Source organism: Sinohyriopsis cumingii, chromosome 3 (genome assembly GCF_028554795.1).
Source record: "Sinohyriopsis cumingii isolate HCF-2022 chromosome 3, ASM2855479v2, whole genome shotgun sequence".
NCBI lineage: Eukaryota > Metazoa > Mollusca > Bivalvia > Unionida > Unionidae > Sinohyriopsis > Sinohyriopsis cumingii.
The window spans coordinates 64,268,093-64,289,800 of NC_142963.1; the positions used below are offsets into that span (position 1 = coordinate 64,268,093).

At 34.6% G+C, this 21,708-nt stretch overlaps 1 pseudogene across 1 annotated transcript in view; it reads left to right on the forward strand.

Moving 5' to 3' along the window:
• LOC149802995 (S-adenosylmethionine synthase-like) overlaps window positions 1–19,263 on the forward strand; it is a 53,418-nt pseudogene extending 34,155 nt beyond the window's left edge. Inside the window, exons 7-10 of the transcript XR_016420286.1 lie at window positions 3,863–4,028; window positions 4,746–4,879; window positions 8,031–8,161; window positions 10,383–19,263. The product of XR_016420286.1 is annotated as an S-adenosylmethionine synthase-like (transcript). The remainder of the gene's footprint in view (window positions 1–3,862; window positions 4,029–4,745; window positions 4,880–8,030; window positions 8,162–10,382) is intronic.
• Window positions 19,264–21,708: the final 2,445 nt, after the last annotated feature.

The following is a 21,708-nucleotide window of genomic DNA, read 5'->3' on the forward strand; positions in this document are numbered from 1 at the left end:
ACTCATTTTACTAACTCCACTACTAAGGTAACTTCTTTTTTACAGCAGAACTTAATTGTGGACATGAATTTTATGAATGCAGAGGCATTATCTACTGAGTTCTTAATAGAGCACATGCTACCCCTAGCGGTAGAAGACTACATTGGTCCTTTGTTCAAACGGATGTTTCCCGATTCCAGAATTGCAGATAATATGCATGTGCAAGAACAAAATCATCTAATATTGTTAGGTGTTTAGCAGAAGATACTTCACTTAAAATTGCAGAAGCCATGAAAATTGGGCCATTTAGTATTGCAACAGACAGGAGTCGTGATTATGACAAAAAGTTGTACCCAGTCTATGTAAGAGACTTTGACAAGGAAAAGGGCAAAGCCAGAGTGCTCTTCTTTCATTACCAGAATTAACAGTAGATTCCACTGGAAAAAACATTTTTTTTTATTTGCTTGATAATGCTTTGAATAAACATAAGTTGGCAGAACTGTATGGGGTTTTCAGCTGATACTGCATCAGTGATGACTGGAATTCATAAAGGAGTTGCATTCTATATTTTCAAAAATGTCTCCATCATTGTACATATCAGGTTGTCTCTGTCGTATGATGCACCATGCTGCAGGAAAGGCTGCTGATAAATTAGGAGAACTCTTGAAGTATCAAGTTGGCACTCTACCTGACAATGTACTTCACGCAGACAGAGTTGATTGTTTTCATCTTATTTTACAGCTTAAAGACCCAATAACTGTAAGATACATTTTCCTCTTCTTTGTCAGGTTATGAAAGGAATATTGGTTCTTTACCATTCTAATGCTGACTGAGAGATTGTTCAGTATTGTTAACAAAACTAAAACTGAATTCAGATCCAGGCTCTGTAACCCAGCACTTGGTGCTCTACTGGTGTGCAAAACATTCAAAGTCTCAGCTGGTACAAAGTCTTTTGAAATGCAATATGAGAGTCTGTTGCTTTTTAAAGCTCAAAGCATTATATACGAAAACATGAAGCAGTAATTGACGTTAAAAGTCCAGATGGATAAATAAGTCATTTTGTACATATGTTCATTGAATTTTTATCATGTTATATGTGGATTACTCTTTTTCTGCTCGGATTACTCTTTTTGTCCACTTGGGTTACACTTTTTCCTTGCCAGGGGTTGGCATGTATGAATTTGACCAAATTCTATACAACACTTTATGGCTTAAAGGGTTTTAAACTTTGTACAAATGTTACAAAATTTGAATGAAATTGACAGAAAGCATCATGATTTGAAGGGCATTCAGATTTATACAGAAGATGCAGATCTGCTATCAAATCTTGGGCCACCGTTACTTAAAATTAAAAAAAAGAACTTAACAAAAAACACCATGACCAGTTTTTCACACTTCAGTATCTTTGGTTAACTTTTGTGTTTAAGTCTATTTTTCAAAAGCTATGTTCATTGCTAGAGTCATCAAACTAGATGAGCCCATATATTTCTGTTAGCATTATACCCATACAAAAAAGGTCACAGTGATCAACATTTCACATTTGACTGGTTTGGGTTAAGTCTTTGCATTAGCTGGCGACAAAATATTTTTTCTTTTCATCCTGTATGCCTATATAAGTTATATCTAGAATCTTGAAACTAGGTGAGGGGATGCATTTGATTGAATACTTCATCCTTATCTCATAATAGGCTTAAACTTCAAATTAATTGTTTTCAAAAATAAAAGATATCAAACACTTACCCACCCTCAAATATAGAACACATTTGCCATTCAAAGTTTGTTCAGTGAAACAGTAGGGAAAACACCCATAAAGTCAATCTGTTTGCAGTCACTAGCTCCAATGGTAACAGTTCACTTGGCAGAGACTCAAAGTTTCCTCTGACCTTTCATATCCCACTGGAGATATTGTAACATTTTTGTTGTCAAAATATCTAAAATGGGATGGGAAAGATCAGGAAAACTCAGACTGCTTGACAGATTGCTCAGCATCAGGTGAGCATTGCCTTGGTCCTCAGAGTATATGTGTCACATGCCATGCTTTCACAGAATAAAAGACTGGGCAGTGGTCTCATCAGGACAAAAAATCCTAATTCTAATCCCTCAGACATGGTGAATAACTCATTATGCACTCAACTTTGTGAAGGCTCAGGGAATCAGGGGCCTTTTTTAATTGAGAGAGGTATGTTTGTTTACTATCAGTAACTTGGTCCGGTGCAAGTAATATGATTTTTGTTTGTTTCTTGTGTTATCAATGGATTAGATATAAAATTAGATGTGCCTTTAAATAAGGCACTCGAACAATTGTCTGACTTGGGGTATGCCATACATGATGAACAAAATATAAACAACCTCTTTTTATCATGTTCAGCCCATGGCAAAGCCTTTTTCTGGTGATCCTTGAAAGTCTGATAACATTTATTTTTATCATAATTTCCATCCTTTCTGAACTTGGGACATTTAAAGCCCAGCAGTGCAACATGTCCTGTAACAGATGAATTTCCTGTGATTGATTCTGGCACTTAGCCATACTTAACACACTCACAGAATCTAGAACATACAGTAATCCAGTACTATTGAAGTTTAGTTTTAGCTATGGTTGAGAACAGACAAATGTTTGAGGAAGATCATGATTAGACTGGTGATTAGCAGATTGCATGCTAAATGTGCAGATTTTCTGTCAAATTTACAGTACCAGTCTCTTGCTATCGATCAACTTCTGCTTATATCATTGCACTTTCAAATGTTATAAAGATTAAAAAACACATTTTCCTCAATTTATGTTAACAACTAAAAAGTACTAAAGGTCAGGCATTCAAGTTCTGTTTACATATGACTGCTGCTAAAATAAAAATCGGTCCTGGACCTTAGACCATCATAATTTTTAGGGCCAGTTATATCATAAATAAAATATCTTTTTGATTTGTTTTTTTGTTTTTATTTTACCCCCAGACAAGTCACAGAGGCCAGCATTTCATTGTCAGGATCACTTTAGTCTAAATTTATTTTCTGCACAGTAATTATGGATTGTAAGGCTACTGGTGACTACCAAAAGCTTAATTTAGGTGAGCTATGTAATTGTTGATTGCACTCTGGTTTTTTAACCCAGATAGATGTTTTGATGAAATATTAACCATGGTCCACATCTTGTCATGCAGCAGTCAAATCTCATGCATCATAGGTCAAGGTTATTAGTAGGGAAAAGGTCACAAGACAGGGTGTATCATGTGCAATTTCTGGTACTTTTGTTTTGTATATTTTTGTATCCTTGTCAGATTATAACATTTGAACTGCTGAAGAAATTTTAATGAGACTATCCCATTTATCCCATTTATGTATCATGACTTGAAGGTGTGAAATGTCACTCTGACTTGTATCCTTGTCTAGAGTATAACTTGATAAACTGTTACTTGTCATGACTAGAAAGTGAGTTAATTACCAGTGCCATGTCCTCTGCTTCGAGACCAAGGTCATGGCAAAAGAAAATATAAACCCATGATCTGTATCCATGTATAACCTTTCAATCAACAAAGATTCTTTGGGGAACTTTAATCTTTTATATATCCTGACTTAAAAGCATCTCACATATTCAGCCATACTCTTCCCAACGGTCAAGGTCACAAGAAGGAACAATGTAAGGCAGTGACCTCTTTACTTATCCAGGCTGTCACTTTTTAACCTTGACAGATATATGGATGAAACTTTCCCATATCCAAATCTTGACACACATTGATCAAGTCCCTAGCTCAGAGGTCAGTGTTATTAGAAGGGAAAAAGTAAACAAACTGGGCATATTATGTGCTATTTGTGCTTCTCTTGTTTACAGTACATTAGCAGCTAGAAGGCCTTGGAAGGTCTTAATGTTTCCTTTTCTTTTCCAACTCAGAGTGATACAGGATTGACAGGAAGAAAAATCATTGTGGACACCTATGGTGGATGGGGTTCACATGGAGGGGGAGCATTCTCAGGTGGATCGATCAGCAGAATATGCAACTAGATGGGTGGCCAAGTCTCTTGTCCATGCTGGACTTTGTAGAAGAGTTCTAGTACAGGTAAATTTGGTCTTCTACCAGACTTGTCAGATTGTCAAGTTTCTATTATTGATGTTAAAAAGTCTGTGGGTGGATAACTCTGACCAATTTGAATTTTGTCTTTTTTCTGGAATTAGATGAAATAAGAACTTTGGAAATTGACCATTGGAAATTGACCATTTATGACAAGTGCATTTAAAAAAATTGCCTGAACCATGATTATGACCTATACTCTGATGCATTGCATTTTATTTTTAGAATAAATATTTTTCAGTTAAAAATATTGCTGTGCAATTATTAATATATTTTTGGAGTTAAAAATTTACTTATAGAGGAAGAAAGAAACTGAAGTTGGAATTTGATATGTACTTGTTATGTAGTGAAAACAACATAGGTCCCTAATGATGCTGCTTTAAGTTAGACAAATGGAGCACTTAAGGTTTGATTAGATAATAATTCACTTGTATCAAGCAATGAGATTGGATATTGGCCAGTTGGAATTTCACATTTTAACATTTAAGTTAAATCTGTGGCAGATTGCTATGAGCTTTTTGAATTAACAGTTATGGTATTTAGTTTTGAATTCAGAAGTAAGAAGGATACTTATATTTATTGCATGACTTGACATAATATAATTATGTTATTGTATCCTGAATTTGACTTTATGTCATGCTCTCGCTTCATTTGTTTCTGAAAGCAATGGTCTTTACTGGTGTTCTGAATGTTTTTTGCTTTCAGGTTTCATATGCCATTGGTATATCCCAGCCCTTGTCTATCAATGTGCACAGTTTTGGAACATCACAAGTTTCTGATGTTGAACTTTTGAGGATAATTCAGAAAAAATTTGATCTCAGACCTGGAAAAATTGTTAAGTGAGTTGATTTTGCATGAGTTCCATTTATTGGATAAATTCTCAGAATTAAAAGTAACAAAATGTCAATGTGGTCATCATTAGAAAGAGAGAATAATTGGTCTTCTGTGTCTTTATATTTCTCTGGTCATCCTTGAGAAAGAGGAATACATGGGAATGGTTGGTAATCTGTGCATTGTTCACTTACATGATTCTAAAAGATAAGCATCAGTGTTGAATATGACAAATGTATTGAAAATCACACTCAGCAGATTTCACAAGCATATTCCAATGAATGAAAACTGAAAATATATTTTCTGTATTCATACCTTGAATATACCACTACACTTTTTCTGACATATGCTTGATGAAGTCGATGCAACCCTTCAGGTTCATATATTATGTCATCCTCCCATTTAACAGTTAGATTTCTGCATAATAACTTTAAACAGGGAGTTGTTGGGTTTTAATCAAATTTGTGTTGCAGCTATATATTAAATAGACCTCCAGATAGGTTTATTTACAGCCTTATATGTCTTATGGTCCTCTATTCCCAGTCGGGTTTCCATGTCTTAACTTGACCAAGAATTGTTCGATTTCAACCAACTTGGTATGCTGCATTATATTATTTAGACTTTGAATGATCTCATTTTTAATACAGAAGTTGGGTCTCATGATAGATTGTTCACCATGACATTGGCTGATGCAGCATTACTTTACCAAGGATTGTTGGATTTCAACCTTATTTGATCATTTTTGCTAGCCAATATATGATAACCTATCTACATCTTGGTGGACCGATACAATATTTCAGTACTTTGGGTCTGTTAATGTTATTGACAAGCCACTGCAACACTGTTCCTCCATGATCTAGAAAAGAGGTACACACAACTGGAATGTACTCATAAATAAGCAATTTTCCACTGCTAGTAGATGTTTGCGCAAATACATCTTTTCCCCCAAATACATCTTTAATGGCTTCTTTCTGATATGTAGTCAGACTTTTAATATTAAATTTACAAAGTATCCTTTTGAAGTCACTTGCCTTAAGCATTTTCGGCCAGTGTGCAGTACACCACAGCTACATGCTATAGCTTAGTTGGCATTACATACTAATAGATGCAATTTGTGAAATCCAGTAGATGTTACTAGTGCAAAGCGCTGAAGTATCTGATTGATCTGCCAAGGTGTAGGTAGGTTAACATATTGGAACCTTGGCCAGCTAAGATGTTATTTGGCATGCAGGTATATATTGATGAGGTCTTTCACAGTGTCTTTTATAGGAGACCTGGCCTTTGATCTCATCATGTTAATTTTGGTTTCTGCAGCACTGCTTTACCAAGGACTGATGGATTTCAGTCAAATTTGGTATGCTTCTTTTATGCTCATAAGAGTTTAAGCGAGGTTTGATTTCTAATATTCATTGACATCATTTAAAGAAGTTTTGGGCTCTTATTGTTCATCAAGCATGACTCAGGTTTCATCAGTATTACTTTAACAAGTATTGTTGGATTTCAACTATATCTGGCATGCAGTTTTATATTGATGGGTCCTGAGAAAAAAAACAGCCACATTAGAGTTGGTAGTATATAGGAATTCTTGTGTCACTCTCTCTGACCATCCATTTTTCAAGCACACAGTCTTGTTAGTGCAGACAGTTACACAGGTTTTGATGGATAGTGATGGTAGATGTTATGGTCATCAACTGAAGATAAGCATGTTGATTATTCGCTCTCCTCAGGCAGTTTAAAAAAAATTATTCTCTTTTGAACTTGCAGCTGAATGCAGTTTATGAAAAAAAAATTGTGGAGTCAAGTATTCTTACTTGCTAAATTGGATGGCTGTGAAACTTGGGAAATGTTATGACCATTGACTGAAGATATACATTTCAACAAATCACTTCGCTGCTTTTATTGTTTGTAGAGTCATTGCTCTTTTGAACATGGTGTCTGATGTATATGACAAAATAAACACAACTAGTCTTACGTTGTTTTATGGCTCTCCATGAAGCTTTGTACATCTTATGGCTATTCTTTAAAAGATGTGCATATAGAAAAATTACTGTCCTTTTGGAATTTTTGTTATTGCTTTTTCATATCTTGCAGCTAAATGCTAATGCTTTTTCTTATCTTGCAGCTAAATGCAGTGTATTGCAGAACCTTGTAAATACAACTAGTCCCAAAGTTTTTGATGGATCACTATTTGATGTCTAATAATCTGTCCATTATCCACACATTCTTTTCCAGAGCATTACTCTTAAACCATTCAAAGTACCATTCATGCTTGCTTATTGGTCAGGTCCAAATGCAAACAACATAGACCTTGGTCTGTCATATCATAATGTGCTCACAAATCATGGTCTCTTTGTTCTACTGATTAGTCCTAACTAACTGCATAGACCTAGATCTGGATTATCATGCAGTGGCAGGTTGATGCAGTTTGTAATTGGATTTGACTTTTTGGTGAGTTTAGATGGTATTGCTATGACCATTGTTATATATGGCGTATGAGAAGTCTAAATATGCCTTTTGCTATTCACAGTTTTTCAGTTTTGTTACTTTTAACATTGTCATTTGTTGGTTTATCCATCTATTCATCATTCACACTTAAATTTTGAAAGCATAACTCCTAAACTATTCAAGATTGCCTTCACTAACAAAATGTATAACATTTACAGAAATGCCAATAGATCATCAGTCTCTCTGAAATACTCTTGTTATAATTTTTTTATTTATTAGTGGGTCAGGACCACTCCAGTGGTCTAGTGGTTAGAGTGTCTGCCTTGGATGCAGTTGGTTGTGGGTTTGATCCCCAGATGAGCCATACCAAAGACTTACAAAAATGGTACTAACAGTTGCCTCACTTGGCGTTCAGCATTAAGAGGTTAGTGTTAGGACTGGTTGGCCTGGTGTCAGGATAATGTGACTGGTTTGGACATCATACTACATGTCTGCGGCATGATGCCCCTGTGCTAGACATCACTATAAAATGTCACACTGCAGACATCATAGCGATATGACTGAAAATTTGTTAAAGCTGTGTTAAAAATCCAGATCACACACACACACATACTAGTGGGTCAGATATTTCTATTTAATAAAAATATTTAGAAGAAAACAAAACATGTCATCCATAAGCTTTTGATTATTTGCATCATATTGTTTTGGTTTCAGAGATCTAAATTTGAAAAACTCAATCTATGAGAAAACTGCATGCTATGGACACTTTGGAAGACCAGAATTTCCTTGGGAACAGCCCAAAGAATTGAAGATTTAGAACAAATGCAGCCACATCCCTGAGTCAAGTATGAATTAGCTTTGTATGCTCCTTTAGAAGGGAACTTTTGTTTGGGATACAGAGTACACGTACATTACTGTAGTAGATATAATGTAGTTTGTTTTAGGTATTTCATTATGGCACCTCCTCATTGATTACATAAACATGGAAATGTGCATAATGTCATTTATATCAAATGGGCGAAAAATGTTTCAGAAGTGACATTGCCACAGTGGAAGGACCACTTTTATGGATACTGCAGTGGTATTAATATTTTGTGCACTGACACATTTCAGTATCCATTCATAAAATAGATAATAAAAATAATCTGTAGGATATAGAAGTGTTTGTCTTTGCAGTAGTAATCAAAGGCAAAGACTGTTTTATTTAAGGATGGCCACCTAGCTGGCTGGTTTGCCATATCAAACACAAGGATAGATACATAGACAGATGAGTAGATATATAATGGACAGAAGGGTAGATAAATAGACAGAGGAGTAGATAGATGGACAGAATACTAGATAAACAGACAGATGAGTAGATAGATGATGGACAGAAGGGTAGATGAATAGACAGATGGGTGATATATATTGGACAGAAGGGTAGATACATAGACAGATGAGAAGATAGATGATGGACAGAAGGGTAGATACTTAGATGAGTAGACAGATGATGGACAGATGGGTAGATAAGTAGATAGAAGAGTAGTTAGATGTTGGACAAAAGAGTAGATACATAGATGAGAAGATAGATGATGAACAGGAGGGTAGATACTTAGGCAGACAAGTAGATAGATGATGGAGAGAAGGGTAGACAGATGACAGACAGATGAGTAGATAAATAGACAGATGAAAAGACAGATGATGGAAGAAGGGTAGATAAATAGATGGAGGAGGAAACAGATGATGGACTGAACAGTAGATAAATAGACATGTGAGTAGATAGATTACAGGATAGAAGGGTAGTTAAATACATAGATGAGGAGATAGACGATGGACAGAAGGGTAGATATACAGATGAGTAGATAGATGATGGACAGAAGGGTAGATACTGGATGAGTAGATAGATGATGAACAGAAAGATAGATTGGAGAGTAGATAGATGACAGACATTGGGTTGATAAATAGACAGATGAAATAGATGAGGTACAGAAGAGTAGATAATGAGGAGATAGATGATGGACAGAAGGTTAGACAGACAGATGAGGAAATATATGATGTACAGAAGGGTTGACAGATCGATGAGTTAAAAGATAATGGACAGAAGAGTAGATAGATGATGGACAGAATGGTTGATAAATAGACAGATGAGGAGATAGATGATAGATGGTCAGATACACATGAGTAGATGGATGATGGATAGAAGAGTAGATACATAGACAGATGAGGAGATAGATGACAGACAGAAGGGTAGATAAATAGACATATGAGGAGATAGATGAAATACAGACAGATGAATAGGTAGATGATGGACAGAAGGGTGGATACATAGACATATATAGATGATGGACAGAAGGGAAGATGAAGTACAGACAGATGAATAGGTAGATGATGGACAGAAGGGAAGATGAAGTACAGACAGATGAATAGGTAGATGATGGACAGAAGGGTGGATACATAGACATATAGATGATGGACAGAAGGGAAGATGAAGTACAGACAGATGAATAGGTAGATGATGAACAGAAGGGTGGATACATAGACATATATAGACAATGGACAGAAGGGAAGATATTTTGACAGATGAATAGATAGATGATGGACAGAACACTGTGTATAGACAGATGAGTAGATAGATGATGAACATAAGGGTAGATAAATAGATAAATGAGTAGGTAGATGATGGATAGAATGGTAGATAAATAGACATGTGTAGATAGATGAGGGACAAAAGGATAGATTCATAGATGAGTAGATAGATGATCGACAGAAGGGTAGATAAATTGACAAATGAGTAGATAGATAATGGCCAGAAGGCATAGATAAATAGACAGATGAGTAGATAGATGGAAAGAAGGGTAGATAAATAGATGAGTAGATAGATGATGGATAGAAGGGTAGATAAATAGATGAGTAAATGATGGACATAAGGATAGATAGGTAGATGGATGATGAACAGAAGATTAGATACATGATGGACAGAAGGGTTGATAAATAGCTGAATAGATAGATGATGAACAGAAGGATAGATAAATAGATGAGTAGATAGTTGAATAAAAGAAATGCAGCTAATGTCATTTTTTGTTGCAGGGATGTATCAAAATGTGATTGAACCTGAATTACTTCTTAAAACTGTTGTACCCATCATGAACCATCCTGTGACGGCTGATGAGGTTTTACATGACAAGAACAAGATACAGTTAGAAGAGAAATTATTGATACATTTACTTTAACAAAAGTGGGTCAGTGTGTTTTAGCTTCAGTTTACTTGCTAAAGATATTCTAGTTAGTGTAGTTCTTTTGATGTGTGAATAAGTTGACTGTTTTATTCTACCTCATTTCTCTTCTTGCCTACATTGTGCCTTGTCATACATAAAAATATCCTTAATTATAAGCATTGTTGTCATCCACAGTCAGGTGTTAAAGTTTTGTTTAGCAACCCTGCCTCCAGCTTTGGGCATGAGTTGCTATTAAACTTCTTCATTGTGTTTCTGGTATCATTTTACTCCGGCCTTAAAAGAATGTTGGCCCCATTTTCTAATGACATGGCTGTTTAAGATTAATCATGTTTTTACATTTTTAATCTCCCGGCATGACAAGTTACAGACACTTGTCAGAATATTCTTTATTTCATTTTATTACCTTTTCAGGATAAAATAGGTCATGGTTGCCTACTATTTTTGCATTAAGCAGTGACTTTATTATTGATAGTTTAATTCCAGCAGTTATGTTTGGTTTTGGTAGCAGAATTCTAAATGCAGACACAGGACCTCTTTATGGCCTGCTTTTTTATTTGTGGTAACATTATGTTAATTGTTGTGGGTGGGGGATGACATGCATTTTGACAAAGTAAGAACAGATGAACCTCTTATTCTCTTTGGCAAGTCTTGCTACATTGTGCAATCTTGACTGGTTTTCCTACTATTTTTGACTATTTATTACACTAAAATTGGTGATGACTTTTTTTATACAATATCTTTGAATTTTATTACACTAAAAGGATAATTACTTTTTTCATCCAATATCTTTGATGTTTTATTATACTAAATTGGGTGATGACTTTTTCATCAAATATCTTCGATTTTTTATCATATTCAAATGGGTGATGACTTTTTTCATCCAATATCTTCTATTTTTTATTACATAAAAATGGGTGATTTTTTTAATCCAATGTCTTTGATTTTTTTACACTAAATCGGGATGGGGAATGACTTTTTATCTAGTATCATTGATTCTGTTGAATACATTATGTACATCTTTGATTTTCAGTTGATGAAGCAGTTTTATAATTATTTATTTAGACTTCCATGTCATCTTAGGGGTGTCCCAAGTGGCCGAGTGGTCTAAAGCATTCTCCGTTTTGGATCACTGCCATCTGACCTCTGTGTGGGTTCGAGTCTTGGATTCAGCCGATGTGGGTATGTGAGAAAGCTTGCCAGTAGCTTCTCGTGGGTCAGTGGTTCTTTCCGGGGTTTTCCCTGGTTTTTCCTCCACCGTTAATACTGGCCGCCATATATAGCCTATCGTGTGCTGAAAAATGGCGTTAAACCCCACAACAACAACAACATGTCATCATAGGAATCAATTAGTGTTTAGTAACTAACATTAATAGGAATGCTTTTATGCAGTGGACTGTCAATCAAATGTAAAAGTTCGAGAGTATAATGAGGAAAGTGAATTTATGAAAATGGTTTTCATTATAAAGGTTGTGATTGACGATGATACACATATAGCAATAGATTTGTGCAACAAATGGCATTGGCAAGCTTCTCCGTTTTATTAAATCTGGGAAAGTTTGTCTCTGCAACATTTTTATGATATATGTAAGTTTGACAGCTTTGACTAATATAATTTGATACTGGTACCATTACTTTGTTATTGAACTTGGTGTGCCATATTTTCACACTTAATAAACACATCTATAATTGTATTTTTTGGAACAAAGCAAATATCAGGTTCACATTTGCCCACAACCTGAATACAGTCTGATCTTATTATTTTGACAGTTCCATGATTTACTCCAACTTCCATTCACACACATTTGCATAAGAAATTATTTCCTAATTAATCATAATTTTTTTTTTATGTCAGTTACCAGAACTTCAGAATTTGAGTTAATTCCAACTATATCAAACTCCTACATCATTTAGTGCAAATAATGCTATTTGTAGACCACAACATAAAGATTTCCAAAGACCAAACATCCCAAACTGGACAATCTGGGTGGATTTTGCTAAGTCCATCCTTTTCTTTTCACATTTCTAGATGTTGCCAAACACATGCTCTGAATATTAGATTTTAATTGGTCTTGGGGAAAAATGCAGCTTTAAAAGAGCCAGATTGCTAATTGACAGCATTAGGGGTTCTGTTGTCCATTGACTTTCACTCTGGAAATAAATGCTGGAATTTTTCATCGCAGTTTATTTTTGCATTTTTACTTCTCAGACAGTTTAAGAAATGTTCATTGTCAGAAGTTACGCTTATATTTCTAAAGGTTGAAAAGAAGAGATAACATGGTGTCAACAGTTTTACATGTTACATAATTACGTATACCATATTTACTCACAAGTTGGATCAAACTGCATAGACCCAGATCTGCCATTGCACAATGCAGTAGCAGATTGGGTTCTGTGCAGTTTGTTATTTCTAATCAGTTGAATAAGCAGCACAGATCCTAATCTGTCATCATATAAAGTGCTGGCACGTTAGTGTGTGTGTGTGTTGTTTGCAGTTGGATCCAGCATATTCTTGAGTATATATGGTAAAGTTATTTGTGTTATATTGAGTGTATCATAATGTGGAGGTGGTGAGGTGATCTATCACATATCAATATTTCCTATTTAAGTTAGTGTTGAAAGTGGAGAATTGTGGGATTTAGTATTCGACATTATAATTTTAGTAATTTAAATTTTTTATATATACAGTGTGACCCCACTATAACATGGTAGTTGGAAGCCATAGGACCAGACCGCGTTATAGACCGAACCATGTTATAGGCAACCAGGTCAATTAGCTAAAGAAAATGATGCATGTACCCCCAAAAAATTGTGATGGGGGTGTGTAGGTAATAAATGCGGGCAGTGAAATACGTGCTTCATCGGCAGTTACCATCTTAAATTGATGCATATTATATGAGAAATACACCTTTAGTGAAAACAGAGAAGACATATATAATAGTTTACTTTATTTAGAGAACCACGAATTGGTACATATACATGAATACTGTTTATATATACATGTCTAATGTATAGCATGAATAGAGTATCAACATCGTGTACTCATCTGCAAACCTCATCATATACATTAAATCCACAATACAAGTGATTCCATCGAAAATATGCACACACACAGCTTTAAAATATTCAATAATTTTGTCACAGGTCATATTGATCTGAATTAAGTAGAAAAACATAGCATAATCACGTAACGAATGACGAAGCACATTTACTTTTCAGTACATCCCAAGTCGGTAAAAGTTAGTTTACGTTTTAAGCCGCCATATGTAGTGTTCGTAAGCATAAACTTTTTCCCTACAAAAAGGAAACATTCACGACACAGTTAACGTGTTCCAGTCACGTTGGAAAATGCAAAAATCCATCAGATTCCATCACTTTTATTTAAGTTTAGTACTGACTTCCTTTGAAGAAAAATTCTTGTTTTTATAGATAGTTCCCGAATGATGTCATCAGCCACCATATTTGTGGTCATTTGGCAGATTGACCATTGACTTTATATGGCGTTTGGAAGTTGAAATAAATTCACTGAATCTCTAGATACTTTTACAAAATTTACATACATAAACAGAATGCAAATCAGTCTTTCTGTTAATATCTATATTTGTGATTTATAAGTTAACCTTGCTTCAGTGTGCCTTGTTAAATATGGTAAATTTTGGTAATCCCATATAGGAGAAATTGCCAGGTTGCCTGTCGTCTAGGTAAAATGGGCAGAATATCGTCTGCTAGTGACCTCATCGGGAAGCATCTATTGAAAGATTGTAGTCTACTTTCTTTGATGAAGGGTGCATGCATTATTGAAGTCACCGCTAAAGGACAGCTTTGGAGAACCAAACAAATGCCCATTTCTTATTGTGGCGGCAACGTCAGATAATTGTATTGCATGATTGAGATGGATTTTTTTCCCATTTGCTGAGTACATTTTTATAACAATCAGTGCTTCAAAGGTATTCTGTTTCCTTTGAAATTTCAGTAAACAATTTTATCTTGGTACATTTTAAAAAAGGAATTCGCTGTTGTTTGGACTATTCTAGGTACTGTCCCTCCATGCCTATTGAAGAAACCAATAAATAAGATGTATTTTTTTTAATATTATTTTTTTTATACATTTGTGGTAGCAGCGTGATGTTGCCTTCCACACATGTGTCTAAAAATTAACAGAGGGTCAGCGGACGATAGAGATGCTGGTGTTCTGGTCTGATGACAGGGATTATTACAGAAAATGTGAGTGTTCTGTAGGATTTAATTCTGAGTGAAAAGAAGAGGAATTTTACTTACCATCCATCTTGCAAATATATTAGCTACTAGCGAGCGGCCAAAAATCCGAGGAAAGAAAGAGTACGAGATAATGCCCGGTCCGGTTGATCTACGTTACCAGAAATGTCAGCAGCAAAAGCAGATATTTCACAACATACAGTACTCATGCTGGATGTCAAGATAAGTGGATTATGCTATAACAATGCACTGTTTAGATGGTTTGTCAATATGGACAAAGAATTTGTTTATGTAACAATAGATAAATTTCAGTGTATTTTATATCCAGTTTGCGGCTTCCTTTCATGGGGCCTCTGAATTTCTGCACTCCAAACCAATGGTTGTATATAAAAGTTCAAACAGCCAACAATGTGGCCAATAAAAAAATCGCCACATGGTATACTTTGCCACCAATAAGGAAAAAAAATCCAAGTTTGTGACATTGGTGAAGACCTACGCGACCCCAGATAGAACTTTTTATGCGTTATTTTTTGTACTTTTTAGAAGAAAAAACTACTTTTTCATATATGAGAAAAATGCATATAAAATTTCAGGAGCCACGCCACGATCGTCTTGTATCATTCATACACGATCTCTTCCCCAAAATGATAACAAACTTTTTACAGGGTTTTTTTCGTACTTTTAAGAAAGAATTTTTTTTTTGTGTACAAGAAAAATATATGTATATGAAATTTCAGGAGCCACACCACAACAATGTTATATCCGAATTCATGTTATAACGGAGCGCGCTGCAGCGGGGTCACACTGTACAAAATGCAATAAAAGTTTGATAAATGAAGATTTTCTCCATATCTGATATTAAAGCTAACTTTGACAGCATTTGACATTCAAGCTAACTCTGACAGTCCAATATTGTCAGGCACACTGTTCGGCTTACATTATGTGTGACGGGTTCACCTTTCTCCTTCTTACATTATGTGTGCTGGGTAGACCATTCTCCTATTTACATTATGTGTGCCAGGTACACCATTTTCCTATTAACATTGTGTTCCTGGTATACCATTTTCCTATTAAGAGTCAACCTTTCTTGCATAAATATGAGAAAGTCATTCCTAAAAGGAAGTACTACTCTTTTACAAGAAATCAAAATTACCATCAAAATACAAGTATCTATTAAATTAAATCTAATAAAGATGCCTTTCTGGTCTGTTCAACAAGCAAAATGCAATAAAATGCTTTATTATTGACAAGAGTCAGTTAAAAATGGGAACTGCATTAAAAATTGGAAGAATTTTTTTTTTTTAAATATATCTAATACATGTGAAGTCCTACAGAATGACAAATCCCAAAAAATGTTTATATTTAATTTAGCTAAACAGACATTAACTTAATGTTTATAAATGTGAAGGAAAGCACAAATAGAAAAGAAAATTGATCAGACTTTTAATTATTACATATTCAAAGATTTTTTCCAGTTGATTTTGTTCAACATACATATAATTGTACATCTAAAATGTATTAAACAAGACTTCATCAATGTTTTCAAGCAACAGATGATCTGTAGATTACTGTCAATGATAATCTCAATTTATTTCATAAGTTATGGAGTTAAATCTCTTTGCACACATGTATACAAGTGTACCTCCATTTTATTTGTTCATTTCTTTTAGAAATATTGAAGCTGGACATAACAATTTTTATAATCAGGGGACAGTTTTTTTTATTGAAATGGATTGTTCTATGGGGTACAGACAAATGTGAGGAAGTGCAAATACTATAAAAAGAAATACTTGCATCATATATATCAAATAAAACCTGATGAAAAATGATGTGACAAGCTAAAAGGCAACACAATAAGGTTGTTTCCATTCTTTTCTATCTTGGTTAAATACAGTTTATTCTCTATTCACAAAGAGTTATTAGCAATAATTTTTGACCAAGATAAGCACTTGGTATAATCATTTTCTATTTGTGACTTATATAAGTTTAAAAATATTAATGTACATCATTTGCCAGCTGTGGCTTTGCTAATGCAATAGAATGCACTATATTTTCTTATTTTAGTTTTTATACCTTTGCCTCTGTAAGCAAGAGTATATGGTAATGTTTATTTGAGTTCAGGTTAATTTCGTAAGTGCACTTTTTCTTGGATTGCTATGAAACATGTTAAGTATTATGATTATCACCTGAACTTATCCAATTAACAAATCACTTTGTTCTTGGAATTTTTTTTTTTGAGTTATTGCCCTTGTTCTATTGTACCATGACATAGTTTCATTAGTACAAACTAGTTTTGCGGTGTTTGATGGATTGTCATCGAAGTTGGTAAATACGATCATCGCTAGTCTTTGACAGTAAGACTGGAACCCTGATATTTATGATAGAGAGGGGTCAACATTTTGCTGCCAGCACAAACAGAACTGCCTAATCACTTTTGGTACTACACCATTGCCTAGATTTGTTAAAGAAACTTGACCTCTTTTTCAACCAACTCCTGCATTCCTTAGCTACGATCGCATTTCAGTAAACTCAAATCACTGTCAACAGCTCTTTAAAATGCATCCACTTAGTTGTGGCTGAATTTAATTCCATTGAGAAAAAGACATCAAAGTATAGTCTGACTTAATTAGACTTGAATCTATGCAGCAGTGTTAAAATGGGCTGCCAAGTATGTGACATATTCTTGAAAAGTTAGTCTCTAGTTCTCTGGTCAGTCCTGGTTGGGTATATATATTTGTAACTATTGGTGAAAGTAGGTCACTGTAATCACAGACACTTTTGTCTATGTACACATGAAATTTAAAATCACCATAGGCCAAAACTTGATGTGTGCATGCTATTATTTCAGCCACTTAATTAATCTGTGAAATGGTGGCGTTGGTTTATCCCTGACCTCCTTACCTTTTAATTGCCTAAGTGACAAAGGCTGGGGATAGTTTTACATGCATTCTCAGTCTCTAGGCAGGATTGTTTACTGTTTTTAAATACTGGTTGCAGGCTAATATCATGGAGGTCATGTTCCACTACTGTACCTAAAATTCAGCATGTTCCCCTACTGTACCTAAAATTCAACATGTTCCCTTACTATACCTAAAATTCAGCATGTTCTCTACTGTATCTAAAATTCAGCATGTTCCCCTACTGTATCTAAAATTCAGCATGTTACCATACTGTACCTAAAATGCATCATGTTCTCCTACTGTACATAAAATTCAGCATGTTCCCCATCTATACCTGAAATTCAACACATTCCCCTACTGTACCTAAAATTCAACATGTTCCCCTACTGTACCTGAAATTCAGCATGGTCCCCACTGTACCTAAAATTCAGCATGTTCCCATAGTGTACCTACAATTCAGCATGTTCACACAGTGTACCTAAAATTCAGCATGTTCACATAGTGTACCTAAAATTCAGCATATTCTCACTGTACCTAAAATTCTGCATATCATCACTTTACCTAAAATTCAACATGTTCTCCTACTGTACTTAAAACTTGGCATGCTCCTCCATTGTACCTAACATCCAGCATATCCCCTACAGAACCTAAAGTTCAACATGTTCCCCTACTGTACCTAAAATACAGCATGTTCCCCCACTGTACCAAAAATTCAGCATATCCCACTGTACCTAAAAATTCAGCATATCCTCTACTGTACCTTAAATTTGGCATATCCCCTACTGTACCTAAAATACAGCATGTTCCCCCACTGTACCTAAAATTCAGCATAACCCTATACTGTACCTAAAATTAAACATGTTCCCCCCACTGTACCTAAAATTTAGAATATCCCCACTGTACCTAAAATTCAGCATATCCCCACTGTACCTAAAATTCAGCATATCCCCATACTGTACCTAAAATTCAACATGTTCCCCCCACTGTACCTGAAATTCAGCATGGTCCTCTACTGTACCAAAAATTGAGCATATCTCCAACTGTACCTTAAATAAGAGATGAAGATGCAGCACAGGAAGTACAAAAATGAAGTTGACAAACAAAACCTTGTAAAATATTCTGGAAATAGGACCTGTTAAAACTCTTTTCATTAATGCAAGAGACAGAATTTTATCATTTTCAAGCATAAAAGAATTTTTATTTTTTGGGATCGATTTAATGGAATGGATTGATGGGAAATGAAGAATAACTGTTTTAATGCAATTTTACTTGCATTCTTTCTTGGTACTTTTCTAAGGTATCAGTGTAGTTCTTGTGCTAGGTTAAGCTTGCTTATAAAAAAAATTTAATGAATTTTTATGAAAATGAAACCATGTCAGAATATTTGCATGGAATCTTTTTCACTTTTTTTCTATAAAAATGAAGTGTATTCAAAATTTTCTTTGATAAATATTTTAAAATTGTATTTAAAAAGTATCTTATTTTACAGTTGTTTTACATGTTGTACTAGTATCATTATTATATCTTAGTCTGGCTGTATTTTTATGTTGCATACAATGTCCATCTCAATTTTTATTTGTCTCCTATCAGTGGAAAAGAATATAATCACATATGATCAAATTGTGTAGTTGTTTTTAGCTCATATGGCCAGTAGCTAGCTTTGACCATTGACAAAGTGAATTTATGGTGTGACCCAGCATTTATTGAACACCAGTCAGCAATTGCTTGTTTATGCTGTATAGACTTAATCATGAACATATTGTGATGAAACTCGCTAAGTGAGTTATGTCAGCAAGTTCTTGTATGAGGCCAGTAAGAGTAATCAGTAACTGTGTCATGTGGTCACATATTGGTCATTTGGATGTATAGGTGATGGGCAGATAAATATGGACAGTTTTGAATTTTGAAGTTCCTTAATCACTTTGATTTTTCAAAATCAATACCATCCATCGAAGACTTACAAAAAAGGTACTTGCATCTGCTTTACTGGTGCTCAGCTTTAAGTGGTTAGTGTTATGACTGGTTGGCCTGGTGTCAGGATAATGTTATAGGATGGGAAATGATGCTATGTGCCCGTGGCATGATGCCCCAGTGCTAGACATCACCATAATATGCCACACTGCAGACATAGCAATATGACTAGAATTGTTAAAGCTACATTAAAAATCTAAAAATCACACACACAACACCAATAAATAATGATGGTACTTTATCTGATGACATATTTAAAAAACCTTCCTTTTGGAAAATTGAATGGATTAGATTTTAAAAAATCATTCATTGTAACAAAATTTGAGAATTATTTATAGCCAGTGTCATCAACTCATTATGATTTTGTCTACCAACATGGTGGCACCATGACATTTGTTTTGGTAGTATGATTACTCTTGTAACTAGCAACTACTGCATATTAAGTTGTTGACCTAGTCTGTGGTTGGTTTATCATATGGATGCTCCAGAGGCTTTATTTATAAACATACGTAGATGGAACTAACTTGGATTTTGGACTTGTATCAACAATATCTTGCCTGATTTTGATAACTAGTGAAAGTCGAACATATAGTGAATCAATGCAGACTTGAGTTAACAACTGTCTTCATAACCAGATTAGAAATACAGAGAAACCTTGCTTTTTGGATTACCACCATATTAATCTTGGACTAGATTGATAACTAGCAAATTCTAGGCATATTGATGAGTTAATCTGTCTTCTTATTGACTGACCTTATTACCTACCTAAAATACTTTATTGACATTGACAAATTGCTACCACGTTGATGAGTTGATCTGACATCAGATTGACTATTCATGCTGCCACATTAATGAGTTGTTTTTGGCATCAGATTGACTATCCTTGCTACCACATTAATGAGTTGTTTTTGGCATCATATTGACTGACCTTGCTACCACATTGATGAGTTTATCTGGCATCAGATTGACTGACTTTGCTGCCAGACTTTGATTAGTTGATCTGGCATCTGATTGACTAACCTTATTACCAACGTGAAAGCTTTATTTTTGGAAATATTTGAAATAAGACATGATATATACATCTGCATTAACAAGATCTCAGATTAGTGATTGGTAAGTTTTGCTTCTCTTTCTGTCTCTCTTTCTCCCTCTCTCATTATGCACACATTTACCATAAAGAGCACCTGACCTGTGTTATAGTAAACATTTACAAACTTTTTTATAATGGGATTTCTACCTTAACACCATTTACCTATATGTCCACCCTTTTGTCCATCAGTTGATGTATCCTTTCACCTGTCTATCATATCTCTGTCTGATTATGAAATTCATGCATATTTATGATATGACCTTACATCAGATCACTTGAGCTTGTCAACAGTGTGGCAGTTTCATTTTTGGTCACATTTGGATTAAATTTGTTTAATAGTTTTATATTAAGATGTTGGATGGGTTTGAGTATAAACAAGATCTGTACATATTTCATTCGCTGAGGTTGTGACAACTCTGGAAATCAAATTTGTTCCACCTAAAGCTTATATTATATTACCAGAGACAGGTTCTGTAAGAAGTGAGATCAGTATATATCAAGGATACCGTGCATCTGATTGGTAAAGATGTTCTCTAGATAAAGAGACAAAATAAAATTTGCTAAATGGGTTTTATCGTAAACATCTTGGATAGCTTAATTTTGAACAGGAGACTGAATATTAATTATGCCTTTATCATTAGAAAGAATTTTATCGTGATTTAGTAATGTTTACGAGATTGTTCCGTAGGATGTGTTCTTATAAAACTACATAAGTCAGCTTAATGAAAAGGTGATCTGTTCAGTTATGCAAGTCATGTAAGCAATATCTGACCCACTTGGGCATCTTGTTTTATTAACAAGTGACATGGTTATGAAAATGAGTAGTATTGTTGGATCAGTTTTAAAAAAATCCAAAATTTTGATTTCCTTCTTCCAAGCCCGATACATGTTGTGGGTGAAATTCCATAGGATATACAATTTTTGACAGTAGAGCAAGAAACTGTACAGGAAAAGAGGAAAGACAAAGTTAGTAAATGTAGTAAATCTTATTTTAAGAACAGTTG